The sequence below is a fragment of the Vicia villosa genome, linkage group LG7 (genome assembly GCF_029867415.1).
Source record: "Vicia villosa cultivar HV-30 ecotype Madison, WI linkage group LG7, Vvil1.0, whole genome shotgun sequence".
NCBI classification, from domain to species: domain Eukaryota; kingdom Viridiplantae; phylum Streptophyta; class Magnoliopsida; order Fabales; family Fabaceae; genus Vicia; species Vicia villosa.
The window spans coordinates 74441534-74456612 of NC_081186.1; the positions used below are offsets into that span (position 1 = coordinate 74441534).

The 15079-nt window shown below is 35.7% G+C and overlaps 1 long non-coding RNA gene across 2 annotated transcripts; it reads right to left on the reverse strand.

The window, feature by feature from the left end:
• Nucleotides 1-1295: 1295 nt before the first annotated feature.
• On the reverse strand, nucleotides 1296-14288 carry LOC131620839 (uncharacterized). 2 transcript variants are annotated; one of them, XR_009289307.1, is made up of 4 exons: nucleotides 14001-14288; nucleotides 2284-2383; nucleotides 2048-2147; nucleotides 1296-1468 (listed from the first exon to the last, which is right to left on the reverse strand). It is a non-coding gene; the product is annotated as an uncharacterized LOC131620839 (long non-coding RNA). The 2 variants fall into 2 exon arrangements; XR_009289306.1 differs by lacking the exon at nucleotides 14001-14288 and having other exon boundaries at nucleotides 2284-2428.
• Nucleotides 14289-15079: the final 791 nt, after the last annotated feature.

The window sequence follows — 15079 nt, forward strand, 5'->3', positions numbered from 1 at the left end:
TAATACTGATAGAAAAGATGAAATATTTGGTTATAAAATGAATATTGTGTGAGTGTTTGAAAAAGCAACAGAGCTATTAAGAAGGGGGACACCTTACATTAGAGATATTAATATAATGGTTGAACTTGAAACTCGATAAATAGCAGTAGTTTGGCTAAAAGAACCAGAAGCTAGCATCCTAGTATGAGATGGAGAAAAAGCCGATGTCGATATTAATATAATGGTTGAACTTGAAACTCGATAAATAGCAGTAGTTTGGCTAAAAGAACCAGAAGCTAGCATCCTAGTATGAGATGGAGAAAAAGCCGATGTCGATATAATACATGCATTAATATAGACTGAATCATATGAGTCTGTTTGTGTTGCTAAATTTTCTACAAATTTTTTATATCTTGGCTTTTAAAATACAAAGATACAAAGAAGAAACTATTGTGTTAACTATATTTCCAAATCAAGATACCCAAAAATATATAACTCAAAGCAAACCTCAAGCAAGAAAACTACAGATTTTGTTAGACAAGTTTATATTAAATTTCCATATCCTCTGCCATCATAATCTCCATATTCCGTGCATCTCACTTCAGAACACTTCCAAGTCTTGCTATGGCATCCATCTGCTGGTGTAAAATCAGTTATTAGAGAAGAGCATTGTAAAAACTTTGCATCAATATATTGTTCTTAAAGTTTAGAATTCACACTCCAATTTCCTATACCTACAAGTGATTTTTTTTATTTTCCTGAACCTGCAGCCCGATTTTCTCCTGATACAGATGAGTATCACATTACAATCTCCACAGCAAACCAAATATACACCACACATGACACACAATAAATCTCTACCTATAGCCACTAATAACACTACCGGCAACACAACAAAAATAACAAAAACAATCTGAATGAGTCTCAACGCCTACTGCCCACACAGCTCTGCAACAACTAATAAGACATGCAGCATCTACTAACATCAATGTCCAAAGAAACGACAATGACAGACATAATCCGACCGTACTTCAGCTAATTAAAAAGACATGATTATTATACTCAAATTCAGCTAATTAACAGTACCAGAAAATGAAACATGAAGTGTAAAAATTGAAGTGTATTTGTCTTCCATCTTGGTTTAGTTAGAATACAACTATCCTATAAGAAATACTAAATATTCTATGTAGTGAATTGCATAGAGTTGACATAAAAAAGAATGAGTCACTTAAATTGAATATAATAACTCTACCAAAGGAAAATATAATGCTCCAATATACCAGAAGTAAGGATATCGGTTCCAATAACCGCTTTTATTCTTTAATGGTTTCTTTTAGTATCCAAGATTAAATAAACCAATAAAAGTAAGGGCATCAGTTCTAATAATGGAGTTGAAAACTAAGTATTTTCACTCTAACCTTATTTGTAGATTCTTCAAAAAGCCCTGAAAATGTGATAAAGGAGAAATCCTATTTGTAGCTACATAAACCTGCAGGACACAAATAAATTAGTGTTTGTTGTTTAACCATGGAGGCTACAACATCGAGAAAACCTACTGAGTTCAAAAAACTGAAATTATAAAATATGATGGAAATGTAGTATTTGGTCCTACATGTTATCCAAGACTGTTACTTATATTTTAGATACAAATAACTGACCCTGCTATATCAAAACCATTTTGTACATAGAGACCAAGAATATAAACTATGATGCTACTTATATTTTAGCATTTTCAACATTTATATGTTGTATTCAGAAAAGCTTGGAGTCACCTATATATTTACACATTTATCTATCAGTTTCTACGCATAAAAATAAGTATTAAGCTGAAAGAAGACAAGACATTCATTCTTCCATATTGATGTCATTACTTAATATTTACACTTAAAATCCTCGACAAATATATGATTTGATATAATAGAGATGACTGGACCAATTTATCACCTCCTACAAGCACTGTTAGCTTAATATATCTTTGTAAATGTGAAACAATTAGAAAAAACATGAAATCAAATTCATCTATAAACTTTGATGAAAAATCATCAAAAACTTTATACAAAATTAATACCTTTGTTGACCTAACATGCTTTAGAGATGAATTCAATTGCCTTTCAAGCTGCTCAAGATCTTTAGAACTCAGTGGACCTAAATCTTCCCCTAAAAGATTTCTGAAATATTGCAAACACATACACACAATTTATAATCAAAATAATTGTAAATGTGAAACATTAGAAAAAACATGAAATCAAATTCATCGATAAACTTTGATGAAAAATCATCAAAAACTTTATACAAAATTAATACCTTTGTTGACCTAACATGCTTCAGAGATGAATCCAATTGCCTTTCAAGCTGCTTAAGATCTTTAGAACTCAGTGGACCTAAATCTTCCCCTAAAAGATTTCTGAAATATTGCAAACACATACACACAATTTATAATCAAAATAATTGTAAATGTGAAACATTAGAAAAAACAAATAAACCACAGATCTAAAAATATTGCAAACTGTAATACGGTGAACTGACTTTTATAATCGAAATGTTGCGGATAGCAAGAGTCGCCACCGACTTTTATTTTATCCAATTAGGAAAGGCTAAAAGAACAGGAAAGACCTTTTGAAAAGATTTTGGGTTCGGGGGGTAAGTTATACAAAGGGAAGGTGTAAGGCACCCTTTGTATCCATGGTTATCCATGGGCTCTTAATTGCTTAGCTCACTTGTTTGTTTGTTTGAAATGTTTGAAGTGTCGTGTGTGAATAAGAAAAGATTTCGTTTAAGGACTTTAGCTTGTAAATAAGCGTAGCCTTGTTTGAAATTGTTTTGAAAGGAGGTGCGAAAAGTATTTTGAATTTGAAATGATTTTCGAAGAAGAACTTTAGCTTGTAAATAAGCGTAGTCTTTTTGAATTTGATCTAAAAAGAGTGAGAAAATAGTTTTTGAATTTAGAGCAAGCAATTATTAGCAACTACCCTAAGTTTGAAAATTCGTTCTTTTAGCTTTTCGAGGCGAAAGGTTCTATCCATACCATAAAGGGTAGGAAGTCTTTCAATTGGATGTGTAGGGGTCATCGAGAAATCGTTCGCCATAAGACTGTCCCTTGCCATAAAGAGGGCAGGTAATCTAAGGGAAGGATATAATAGTCATTAATCTTTTTAGGCATCATGCGAGGATACCTTAGCAATAGGGACAAATCATTTACCGAGGCAACATCGGGGGAGTTTCAATAACTTTGAAGGCGACAGGCAACATTGCTTTAGGTATCCTCGGGATCGAGGGACTTGACTATTTAGTATACTTAGAGGCAACAGACTTATAAGGCAACAGGCAACGAAGGCAACCAGAGGGATTACCCTAAAGGTGCGTGTGTGGCACAATCAGGTGGTTGATTCAGATATTTATCTTGTAATTAGTTATCTACTTCTGTTAAAGGCTTGCACTCCCTAAGATTACTAACCACGCAGTTTAAACGGCAGAAAATAAAGGCAAAAATTAAAGTTCCTACGCTATTACAATAAACACCTGCGGGGATGGGGAAATTTAAAAGCAGAAAATAAGACGGATCAATACTTAATATAAACATCCTTGAGTGCCTTGATCTTCCTTGAACCTTGATAGACTCTGAAAATTAAAAGGAAGATAAACAAGGGAGTGAGTGTAATATCAGTTCAAAATTAGGCACAGTCGACCTTAATCAATAAAAGTAACAATAACAAAAAAAAAGGTAAAAGCCACTTAGCTTTGATTGATGAAGGTTGATGGGCAGAGGTTTGCCTTGAGCATTGACTCTGATTACCTGAGGAATGTAAGACATAAGTGTAGAAGGATTCCATTGACAGCGGGAATCAAACACTAAAAATGAATAAAAGGTAAAAGAAAATTTTAAATAAGAAAGAGATCATGGCTTAGCTTTTGGCTTGACATAGCGCGTAATCGGAAGGCACCTGAAGACAAACCCTGAAAAGGATACAGGAAAATATTTTTTAGTGTAGGTATGACCCTCCGTAAATCCTGAATAGGGTACGATTTACATAAGATTAACAGGATGAATAATCAATTTAATTAATTATTGGTATTCTACCTAATTAATTAAATCGGTGAATAATAAAATTATGATTAAATGTTTAACCCAATGAGTATTTTAATATTGATAATTAAACAATTAAACAAATTAAATTAATTTAAACATTTGAACGTTTAAATCAAATAATAAAAAATATTTAATAAATAAATTAAATAAACATTTTTTGTGAAGAATGAAAACATTTTAGAATGGTTTTTTTTTTATTAAAAGGGGATTTTTAATAAAAGCAATTGAAATATATATATCAAATGTAAATAATTAAACAAAGGATAAAATTGAATTAAAATAAATAAAATAAGAAAACTTAGCTGGAATATTCCGGTGCGGCGCATGTTTGGATCCCCATGGTGGTCCCTCGCCCTTATGTGCGTCAGATCCATACAGTCTTTGATCCGACGGTGGATAACTGTAGGTGCATGGCAAGCCATAGGAGGGAGGCATATTGAATCCTGCAGGGAATATTTTGAAAAAACATATATCTGGGCTAGGGATCGAACCACCTCCCCTTCAGTAACAAAGGATGTTTCTCACCGCTTGCGCCAACTTTCATTTTTGTTAAAGTAATCAATTGAAAGAATAATATATGCAATAAATAGTTAAAACGAAAATAAAAAAAAGAAAAAGAAGCCGCTTTCGTTCCTTCCTTCTTCCTCTCGTTGACATTTAAAACAGATGATTCTTAAACCACAGTTTCTCAACGTGGCCATGGAACTTCCTCCTGGAACCTGCATTTAATCGGCCAATAAACACCAAACAATAGCCCGGATTGACTATTTACTACATCACGATTCCAATGGAACACCTAGTTTCGGCCAATTTTTTGTATATCCAGAATTCCCAATTCCAAACTCATAAACCCTGGCCATGGCACAATTAGCAATCCGAAACTAAACACAAATTAAATGATACATATAGTTTCTAAACATCATCACGATTCAAAACATGTGTTCATATGTAATTTAGGATGAGTATACAAGCGGAATCGAATTTGAAACGAAAGAAACCAAACCGTGAGTCTCTGCGAGGCGAGTATACGCGCGTGAGTTCTCTGGAGGTGTTGCCGGCAGCGTCGGATTGTATCCGAGAATTGAGTAAGATGCTTCAGAACGGCCACGATCGAGCGAAGATACCACGGCTGCAAGCTTTTTTTTTCACGTTCCTACAGTTAATTCCTTTTGGCCGAATCCTCCCTCTGCATCTGAATATGTTCCTCTCTTTATAGAGGACCCATTAGGTTAACATTTTTAGAAGGAATTTGATTGATTCTTATGATTGAAATTTGATTCGGATATGATTGAATTTGATTATCCAATCTTCCTAAATTGGTCCAATTCCATTCTTAATATCTTCTCCACGTTTTGACTGATCCTGAAATAGATGTGAATTGATTGAGAATAAATATATGGTCTTTTAATTACCAATTTATGATTTATTTGATTTAATTTGTATTTAAATAAATAAATCCAAGATTAAATAATAATAAAAATCATAAAATAGATAGAAAAAGGTTTATGGGCTTCTCAATTTCTATTTGCACCTAAAAACTAAAAGAAATAGAATAATATGTAAATATAATAAAATGATTTGTTAATTTTAATTAAAATTCAACTTAAATCTAAATTGAATTTAAAATTATAATTGTAAGCCTAAAAAGGGGTTAGTGAACCAAAAATATTGTTAAATCGTAAAAGCGACCAAAATATGCAAAGATGAACGTATTTTCAAAAAATTGCAAAATTGAGTTACTTTGCAGATGATATGCAAAAGCATACGCTTAAAAAGAATCTGGAGGGCAAATTTTGGGGTATGACAGCTGCCCCTGTTCAATTATCTTAAACCTGAAGATGTAGAGTGGTTTGTATGTCAGTCGGTATCTGAAGGTGGAAGATGATTGAACACTAGAATACCCAGGAATTTGCCCTAGCTGGAGTAGGGACTTTTGTCGGAGATGGGCTAGAAGATGCCATCAGGTTTTTTTTGAAGAATTGTCCGAGACAGGCTTAAAGATGCCATCTGATCTTGGATAAATACAAAATTCAAGATAAGTCGTACGTTAGACTATATCCGAGCTTGAAGTATTGAGAAATGTTTGTTGGAGATAATGATAAGAGAATTCCTGTCTTTCGTTCGATGATATTCAGCTGGGGATTTATGATTTCCGCTTGGGGATGAGATTGATTTTAGTGATCTGATCCTGATGTATCCTGGGGACAAGAGAGATGAGTATACTATCCGACCAGATTTCTGAGCGGTAACTTTAATGGAAACAACGAGTTTGAATAAACCATGCTAGAGAAGAAGATTATATCAGAGAGCCGACAGTATCAGAGGTATAAACTCTGTTGGGGAACCACGCCTTTGTTAGGAAGTGATCGCTTGAAGATAACTTCTTAAGGGATGTTATGTGGGGATATATTATGAGAACTTCTCTATGGGGAGGGTTCCCAGAGATCTTCAATTTTACATTGCCCCTTGTCTTTGAGTGCTTGTTGTTGAAAAACACTTGTGAGAGCATACCTGCCCCTGTAATCAATAGCTTGGTATGCTCGATACTTGAATTTGGAATTAGAACTTCAAAGAAGAGACAGATACTGACATTATCTGGTGCTAGTAGCTAAATAGCATTTGTTGAGATTTGTGACTGATGTGACATGCCTCCTGTGATGGACTAACTTCTCTGGTTTTTCAGTGCCTCTAAGATGTTCTATGAATCATGACTAGTTTTCCCCTAGTAGATGGGATAATAATACACCGTGCCCCTTGTGTAAACAAGCTTTTAGCTGATCGAGTCATGCATACGAGACGTCTCTGCAAATTTATCTGTCGGGAGGACTATTAGTCATTAATTATGCCCCATGCAGATTCTTCCTGATGCCAAACATTTGAAATTACATAGACAAAATTATTTTATAATGACACTCATTAAAATGCAATGCATATGTCTGTCTTGGAGTTTAAAAACAATTTTTAGTAAAACAAGATATGTAAGAAAGTGATATTTGTAAAAACATGATACCAACTCAGGATTTTTGGTAAACTTTAAGGAGTCAGGATACCCTTTTTGTGACAGTACGCTTTCGAACTAACCATGCTTCAGTTAGGACTTTCAAGGGTTGTAACGTGGCTTGGTTCACGGTTTAAGAAACAAAAGATAAAGGCTCAAAGTTTATTTGTACCCATCCCAATCTTCGTGATGTTCTTCGATCCTATGCTCAGTTAACTTTGCATTTAAGTTCTAACAGGTCTTGAAGTCGTAATGTTGACATTTGATGATGGTTGAAGCACCGAAAGTTTATTTAAAAAGGCAGTCATCCTTTTTTGTAATTTTTTCTTTTGTCGAGGATTTGTAGTAACCTCTTTTTGACTTTATTATCCCTAACTTTTGCCTGAACTGTTGGTTTTGAGATTACAGTCAGCGGGATGTTTTGATTTTTGATAAGTCTTATTCATAGGTTTTGACTCAACAGTTTTCTTTTTCTTTTTTGGATATTGACTGCCTGACTTGAGAATTACGGGAATCCATCACTTATGTAAAGCACCTGGTATAATTAAGTTAACTGAGTAACTACCCTGCCCCAGGTTATGATGAAGGGTTTTAATCTGTATGAGAAAGAAAACTTCTACTCCTTAGGCTCAAAGGGGTTGACGAGGGATTATCATCCTTATATCTCCACTATTTAGGAATTGAAACAATGCCTGTACATCGTCAGCATAGTCCATTCGAAAGCATACTGTATGAGGTTGCGGTATCGTTTTCGTCATCCTCCCTCAAAAGGCTTACAACTTTAGTGAGAGTTAAATATCATAAAGAAAACTAAGTAAAAACAAAGTTTAATATAGAAATAGGAAGAGAAATAAATCAAGACAAACATATGCAATGCATTAATGATTATGATAAAATAAATAGAGTCTGACATAAGACGAATGTTTAAACAAACAGGAAAGAAATTGCGAATGCGAGTAAATTAATGATCTAAATAGCCATCCTTTAGACTTTGTGTGGCTTCTCTGGTTGCCCAAATTCAACGATCCCTTCTTCAATCAAGTCTTGAATTTTATGCTTCAATGGCCCACACTCTTCTGTATCGTGACCAGGACTATTTGAATGGTAAGCACATCTTGCATGATGCTTGTACCCAGGGACGGGATTAGCAGGAGCTGAGTATGGAGGCAGTAGAGTTATCAGACTCCGATCGAGCAAGTGTTGCAAAGCTTGAGCCAATGGCATGTGTAGTGGGGTAAATGACCTCTTGGGTTTTGATTTCCAAGTACGTTGGCCACCTTGTTGCTTGCGTTGATCTTTTTGTTGTTGTTGTCGTGTTGGAGCCTGACTAGAGACCAGGACTGCCCCAACAGTGTTGGATTCATTCTTCTGATTGTATGGCTTTTTCACAGTACCAGAAGAAGTAGCCACCTGAATTTTTCCGCTTCGGATACCACTTTCAACACGTTCTCCAGTCAGTATGAGATCGGTGAAACCAGACGAGGAGCTTCCAAGTAAATGGCTGTAGAAAGGACCAGTCAGTGTATTCATGAACATATCAACCAATTCTCTGTCAGTCAAGGAGGGTTTGACTCTTCCAGCTAGATCTCTCCATTTTTGAGCATACTCCTTGAAACTTTCCTCGGGTCCCATAGACATTCTTTGTAGTTGCATGCGAGTTGGTGCGAGATCAGCATTGTATTGGTATTGTTGGTAGAAAGCAACAACCAAATCTTCCCAGGTACGGATGTTGGTACTTTCCAATTGATAGTACCATTCGAGTTGAGTCCCAGATAAACTCTCTTGGAAAAAGTGGATCCATAGCTTCTTATCAGCAGTATGAGGTTGAATCTTTCTCACATATGATTTTAAGTGCAACTTAGGACAGGAGACTCCATCATACTTAGCAAAGGCAGGAGTTTTGAATTTTGGAGGAATAACGACCCCAGGAACGAGCCCAAGCTCTTCAAAATCCAGTCCAGGTACCTTCTGAATTTCCACGCTTCTCAGGCGCTCTTCTAGTAGTCTATACTTCTCATCAGCATAATCCTCGTCTTGAGGATACTCATCTTCTTCTTCTTCTTCTTCCTGGCCATCAGAACCTACATGGCTTCCCTGATTGTTCTTGACACTAAGATCATCTCCTTCCTCTTCCTCTTCCTCATCTTTAGGAATTCCAGTTTCTGCAGCCTTCTTGGGACGACCCTTGAATCTTCTTCCCAGGTTGATCATTCCTTTGGGCTTCTTGGTCTTTTTCTCCTTCTTAGTCAGAAGGGTTTTCAGCTCGTCTTGCCCCTTGGATAAGTTCAGGATCAGATCTTGAAACTGGGCATTCTGAGCTTGAAGGTCTTTGACTGATTGCTCGAGATTCATGATGCTGAAATAAACAGCGAGGAGGTAAGAAACCTGTGGTGGGAACCTGTGATGCAATGTTATGAATGCAGATGCAATATTTTCAAGGATCTCTGGAAATTTAGTTAGCAACGTCAAAAACAATTTGGTCGCTTCATCGTTTGAAAAACTCTGATTTTTGGATGTTCTTCTATGGGAATCAAGCTCACCATATCCAGTGGGTCATAGCCTCTGATTCGGGGACTTCTGAATTTGAAGGTACGTGGCTAGAGGAAAATAAATCCTCTTGCCCCTTGATAGGTACAACGTCTCTGAATTGGAAGGTATGTGGCGAGAGGAAAGTGAATCCTCTTGCCCCTTGATAAGAGTTCAATCCTTTATAAGAGCACCTGCAATTGTGCCTCCTAAATTCCTAAGATCCTTGAAAGGGTTAGTCAAATCATGTTATGCTCATGATGTCATGATGTCATGAATGTTATGTGAATGCAGTGCATCAGGCAAAGCATAAGATAATAAGGGCAAACAAGTCAAAACCTGCAGGGAAACAAAGGTTAGTATCAAACGCAAACAAGTCACACAATTTTGCCTTATGGTTAGGCTTGCACGTGGTCCAAAGGTATGTACCCTCCCCCCTGAAGTTTAGTCGGTTCAACCTGTCCTATATAAGGACCGGGTTCTAGGGAGCTCATATCATTGACCATTCTCGAAGGCGCTTATCTCAGTTCGGCGATCGAATCGCCAACCGAGAAGGTCCCGAAAGTCCAGTCCATATGAGTGTAGCTTCGAGTATCAACCAACTTCAGTCGGAACCAAAGCCAGCCATCTCGCTACTTTCTAATAGGCCAAAGTCAAGTTCAACTAGGGTTCTAGGGGCAAATTAGTGCTTAATGACACCACGCAGCAGCCAAGTGTTTCCTCAAGTCGGATCCCAAGGAACACCAGGACAAACAAATGTGTCACACTAACGATGGCCACCATATCAACCACATCAGTATACGCTGTGCAGTCTCCTTGGTCTCATGCCATTTACCTAAGGTTCTCAGATCCGGGTTAGGATCTTGCACACAAGTAAATACCCAAAACAGCCTTTGAAATATAAAGCAGACAAATCAAACAATTAAAGTGAATCCTAAACTCTAAGGTAACCCCTCTTTTAATCGAAAGCATCCCCAGCAGAGTCGCCAGTTCTGTAATACGGTGAACTGACTTTTATAATCGAAATGTTGCGGATAGCAAGAGTCGCCACCGACTTTTATTTTATCCAATTAGGAAAGGCTAAAAGAACAGGAAAGACCTTTTGAAAAGATTTTGGGTTCGGGGGGTAAGTTATACAAAGGGAAGGTGTAAGGCACCCTTTGTATCCATGGTTATCCATGGGCTCTTAATTGCTTAGCTCACTTGTTTGTTTGTTTGAAATGTTTGAAGTGTCGTGTGTGAATAAGAAAAGATTTCGTTTAAGGACTTTAGCTTGTAAATAAGCGTAGCCTTGTTTGAAATTGTTTTGAAAGGAGGTGCGAAAAGTATTTTGAATTTGAAATGATTTTCGAAGAAGAACTTTAGCTTGTAAATAAGCGTAGTCTTTTTGAATTTGATCTAAAAAGAGTGAGAAAATAGTTTTTGAATTTAGAGCAAGCAATTATTAGCAACTACCCTAAGTTTGAAAATTCGTTCTTTTAGCTTTTCGAGGCGAAAGGTTCTATCCATACCATAAAGGGTAGGAAGTCTTTCAATTGGATGTGTAGGGGTCATCGAGAAATCGTTCGCCATAAGACTGTCCCTTGCCATAAAGAGGGCAGGTAATCTAAGGGAAGGATATAATAGTCATTAATCTTTTTAGGCATCATGCGAGGATACCTTAGCAATAGGGACAAATCATTTACCGAGGCAACATCGGGGGAGTTTCAATAACTTTGAAGGCGACAGGCAACATTGCTTTAGGTATCCTCGGGATCGAGGGACTTGACTATTTAGTATACTTAGAGGCAACAGACTTATAAGGCAACAGGCAACGAAGGCAACCAGAGGGATTACCCTAAAGGTGCGTGTGTGGCACAATCAGGTGGTTGATTCAGATATTTATCTTGTAATTAGTTATCTACTTCTGTTAAAGGCTTGCACTCCCTAAGATTACTAACCACGCAGTTTAAACGGCAGAAAATAAAGGCAAAAATTAAAGTTCCTACGCTATTACAATAAACACCTGCGGGGATGGGGAAATTTAAAAGCAGAAAATAAGACGGATCAATACTTAATATAAACATCCTTGAGTGCCTTGATCTTCCTTGAACCTTGATAGACTCTGAAAATTAAAAGGAAGATAAACAAGGGAGTGAGTGTAATATCAGTTCAAAATTAGGCACAGTCGACCTTAATCAATAAAAGTAACAATAACAAAAAAAAAGGTAAAAGCCACTTAGCTTTGATTGATGAAGGTTGATGGGCAGAGGTTTGCCTTGAGCATTGACTCTGATTACCTGAGGAATGTAAGACATAAGTGTAGAAGGATTCCATTGACAGCGGGAATCAAACACTAAAAATGAATAAAAGGTAAAAGAAAATTTTAAATAAGAAAGAGATCATGGCTTAGCTTTTGGCTTGACATAGCGCGTAATCGGAAGGCACCTGAAGACAAACCCTGAAAAGGATACAGGAAAATATTTTTTAGTGTAGGTATGACCCTCCGTAAATCCTGAATAGGGTACGATTTACATAAGATTAACAGGATGAATAATCAATTTAATTAATTATTGGTATTCTACCTAATTAATTAAATCGGTGAATAATAAAATTATGATTAAATGTTTAACCCAATGAGTATTTTAATATTGATAATTAAACAATTAAACAAATTAAATTAATTTAAACATTTGAACGTTTAAATCAAATAATAAAAAATATTTAATAAATAAATTAAATAAACATTTTTTGTGAAGAATGAAAACATTTTAGAATGGTTTTTTTTTTTATTAAAAGGGGATTTTTAATAAAAGCAATTGAAATATATATATCAAATGTAAATAATTAAACAAAGGATAAAATTGAATTAAAATAAATAAAATAAGAAAACTTAGCTGGAATATTCCGGTGCGGCGCATGTTTGGATCCCCATGGTGGTCCCTCGCCCTTATGTGCGTCAGATCCATACAGTCTTTGATCCGACGGTGGATAACTGTAGGTGCATGGCAAGCCATAGGAGGGAGGCATATTGAATCCTGCAGGGAATATTTTGAAAAAACATATATCTGGGCTAGGGATCGAACCACCTCCCCTTCAGTAACAAAGGATGTTTCTCACCGCTTGCGCCAACTTTCATTTTTGTTAAAGTAATCAATTGAAAGAATAATATATGCAATAAATAGTTAAAACGAAAATAAAAAAAAGAAAAAGAAGCCGCTTTCGTTCCTTCCTTCTTCCTCTCGTTGACATTTAAAACAGATGATTCTTAAACCACAGTTTCTCAACGTGGCCATGGAACTTCCTCCTGGAACCTGCATTTAATCGGCCAATAAACACCAAACAATAGCCCGGATTGACTATTTACTACATCACGATTCCAATGGAACACCTAGTTTCGGCCAATTTTTTGTATATCCAGAATTCCCAATTCCAAACTCATAAACCCTGGCCATGGCACAATTAGCAATCCGAAACTAAACACAAATTAAATGATACATATAGTTTCTAAACATCATCACGATTCAAAACATGTGTTCATATGTAATTTAGGATGAGTATACAAGCGGAATCGAATTTGAAACGAAAGAAACCAAACCGTGAGTCTCTGCGAGGCGAGTATACGCGCGTGAGTTCTCTGGAGGTGTTGCCGGCAGCGTCGGATTGTATCCGAGAATTGAGTAAGATGCTTCAGAACGGCCACGATCGAGCGAAGATACCACGGCTGCAAGCTTTTTTTTTCACGTTCCTACAGTTAATTCCTTTTGGCCGAATCCTCCCTCTGCATCTGAATATGTTCCTCTCTTTATAGAGGACCCATTAGGTTAACATTTTTAGAAGGAATTTGATTGATTCTTATGATTGAAATTTGATTCGGATATGATTGAATTTGATTATCCAATCTTCCTAAATTGGTCCAATTCCATTCTTAATATCTTCTCCACGTTTTGACTGATCCTGAAATAGATGTGAATTGATTGAGAATAAATATATGGTCTTTTAATTACCAATTTATGATTTATTTGATTTAATTTGTATTTAAATAAATAAATCCAAGATTAAATAATAATAAAAATCATAAAATAGATAGAAAAAGGTTTATGGGCTTCTCAATTTCTATTTGCACCTAAAAACTAAAAGAAATAGAATAATATGTAAATATAATAAAATGATTTGTTAATTTTAATTAAAATTCAACTTAAATCTAAATTGAATTTAAAATTATAATTGTAAGCCTAAAAAGGGGTTAGTGAACCAAAAATATTGTTAAATCGTAAAAGCGACCAAAATATGCAAAGATGAACGTATTTTCAAAAAATTGCAAAATTGAGTTACTTTGCAGATGATATGCAAAAGCATACGCTTAAAAAGAATCTGGAGGGCAAATTTTGGGGTATGACACAAACACATACACAATTTAAAATTACACACCTTTACACCTTCAGCTCACAGATCTGAAAAAATGCATCCAAATGAATGAATCACAACAGAAAGTCAGAAATCAAATAAACCACAAAACTTAGAAAATCCTAAATCTAAAGCTAAATCAAACACAAGCGAGTAAGACGTAGTATAGCCACAGCAATAGCAAACAAATCAGTATTCGGAGAAGCTGGATCTGGACAAAGGAAGAAGCTGGATCTAGTTCAAAATGATGTTGTGTGTATTTGTACCCGGTGAAGATGGTCATGTTTCAAGGAATCATTTTCAACAACATCAAGAAAGCGATTAGAATAATTGAATTGCCAAAAAAACTACAGCAAGGAATCGATCCGATTTAGAATAATTGAATTGCCAAAAAAACTACAGCAAGGAATCGATCCGATGCCACTGATTCTAATGTATTTCACGTTAGCCGCTGTGTATCCACCAGGCCATTTGTTTGTCTTGAAATATTGTTGTAATATAGAATATTTAAAATACTTTGCCTTAATTATCAAAAGCCATTAACTCAAATTTGGAGGCCCCTTCTTTTGTGAGGCCCTGGGCTATGGGCCTGCTTGCCCTGGCCCAGGGCCGGCCCTGCGTTTTATAAATTCTATTGCACCAATAATATAGGTTGTTGTTACATTATGAATTTATAGGAAAAATCTCCTGATTAAGAAAATACGATTTTTACACCTATGTAATTTGTATTTTTAATTATTGTTTCTCTAGATATAGGCGATATACTTGTAAAAGATACTCTCATGTTTAAGTTAGATATTTCGCTACCATGTAGCATATAAGTCATTTGGTTGTGTGATTAAACTTTATTGTCTCTCAAGATTCTTGAAAAAGAAATATTAGATTTTGATGAATTTTTAGGGTTTTCAAAGCAGAAAGATTCAATGGCTTATCCAAGAATGATGGTTTATCAAAGAATTTATCTCAATTGTGACCACCATTTATGATTGTGGCATGATCAATCATCATTTTTTTCATCCGTCTTTTTATCAATCTGTTTAAAGAGAGAAAACAAAAGGGTTTAAATAGGTGCTAGAGGTAAGACTCAAAAAGATGGAAAAAGA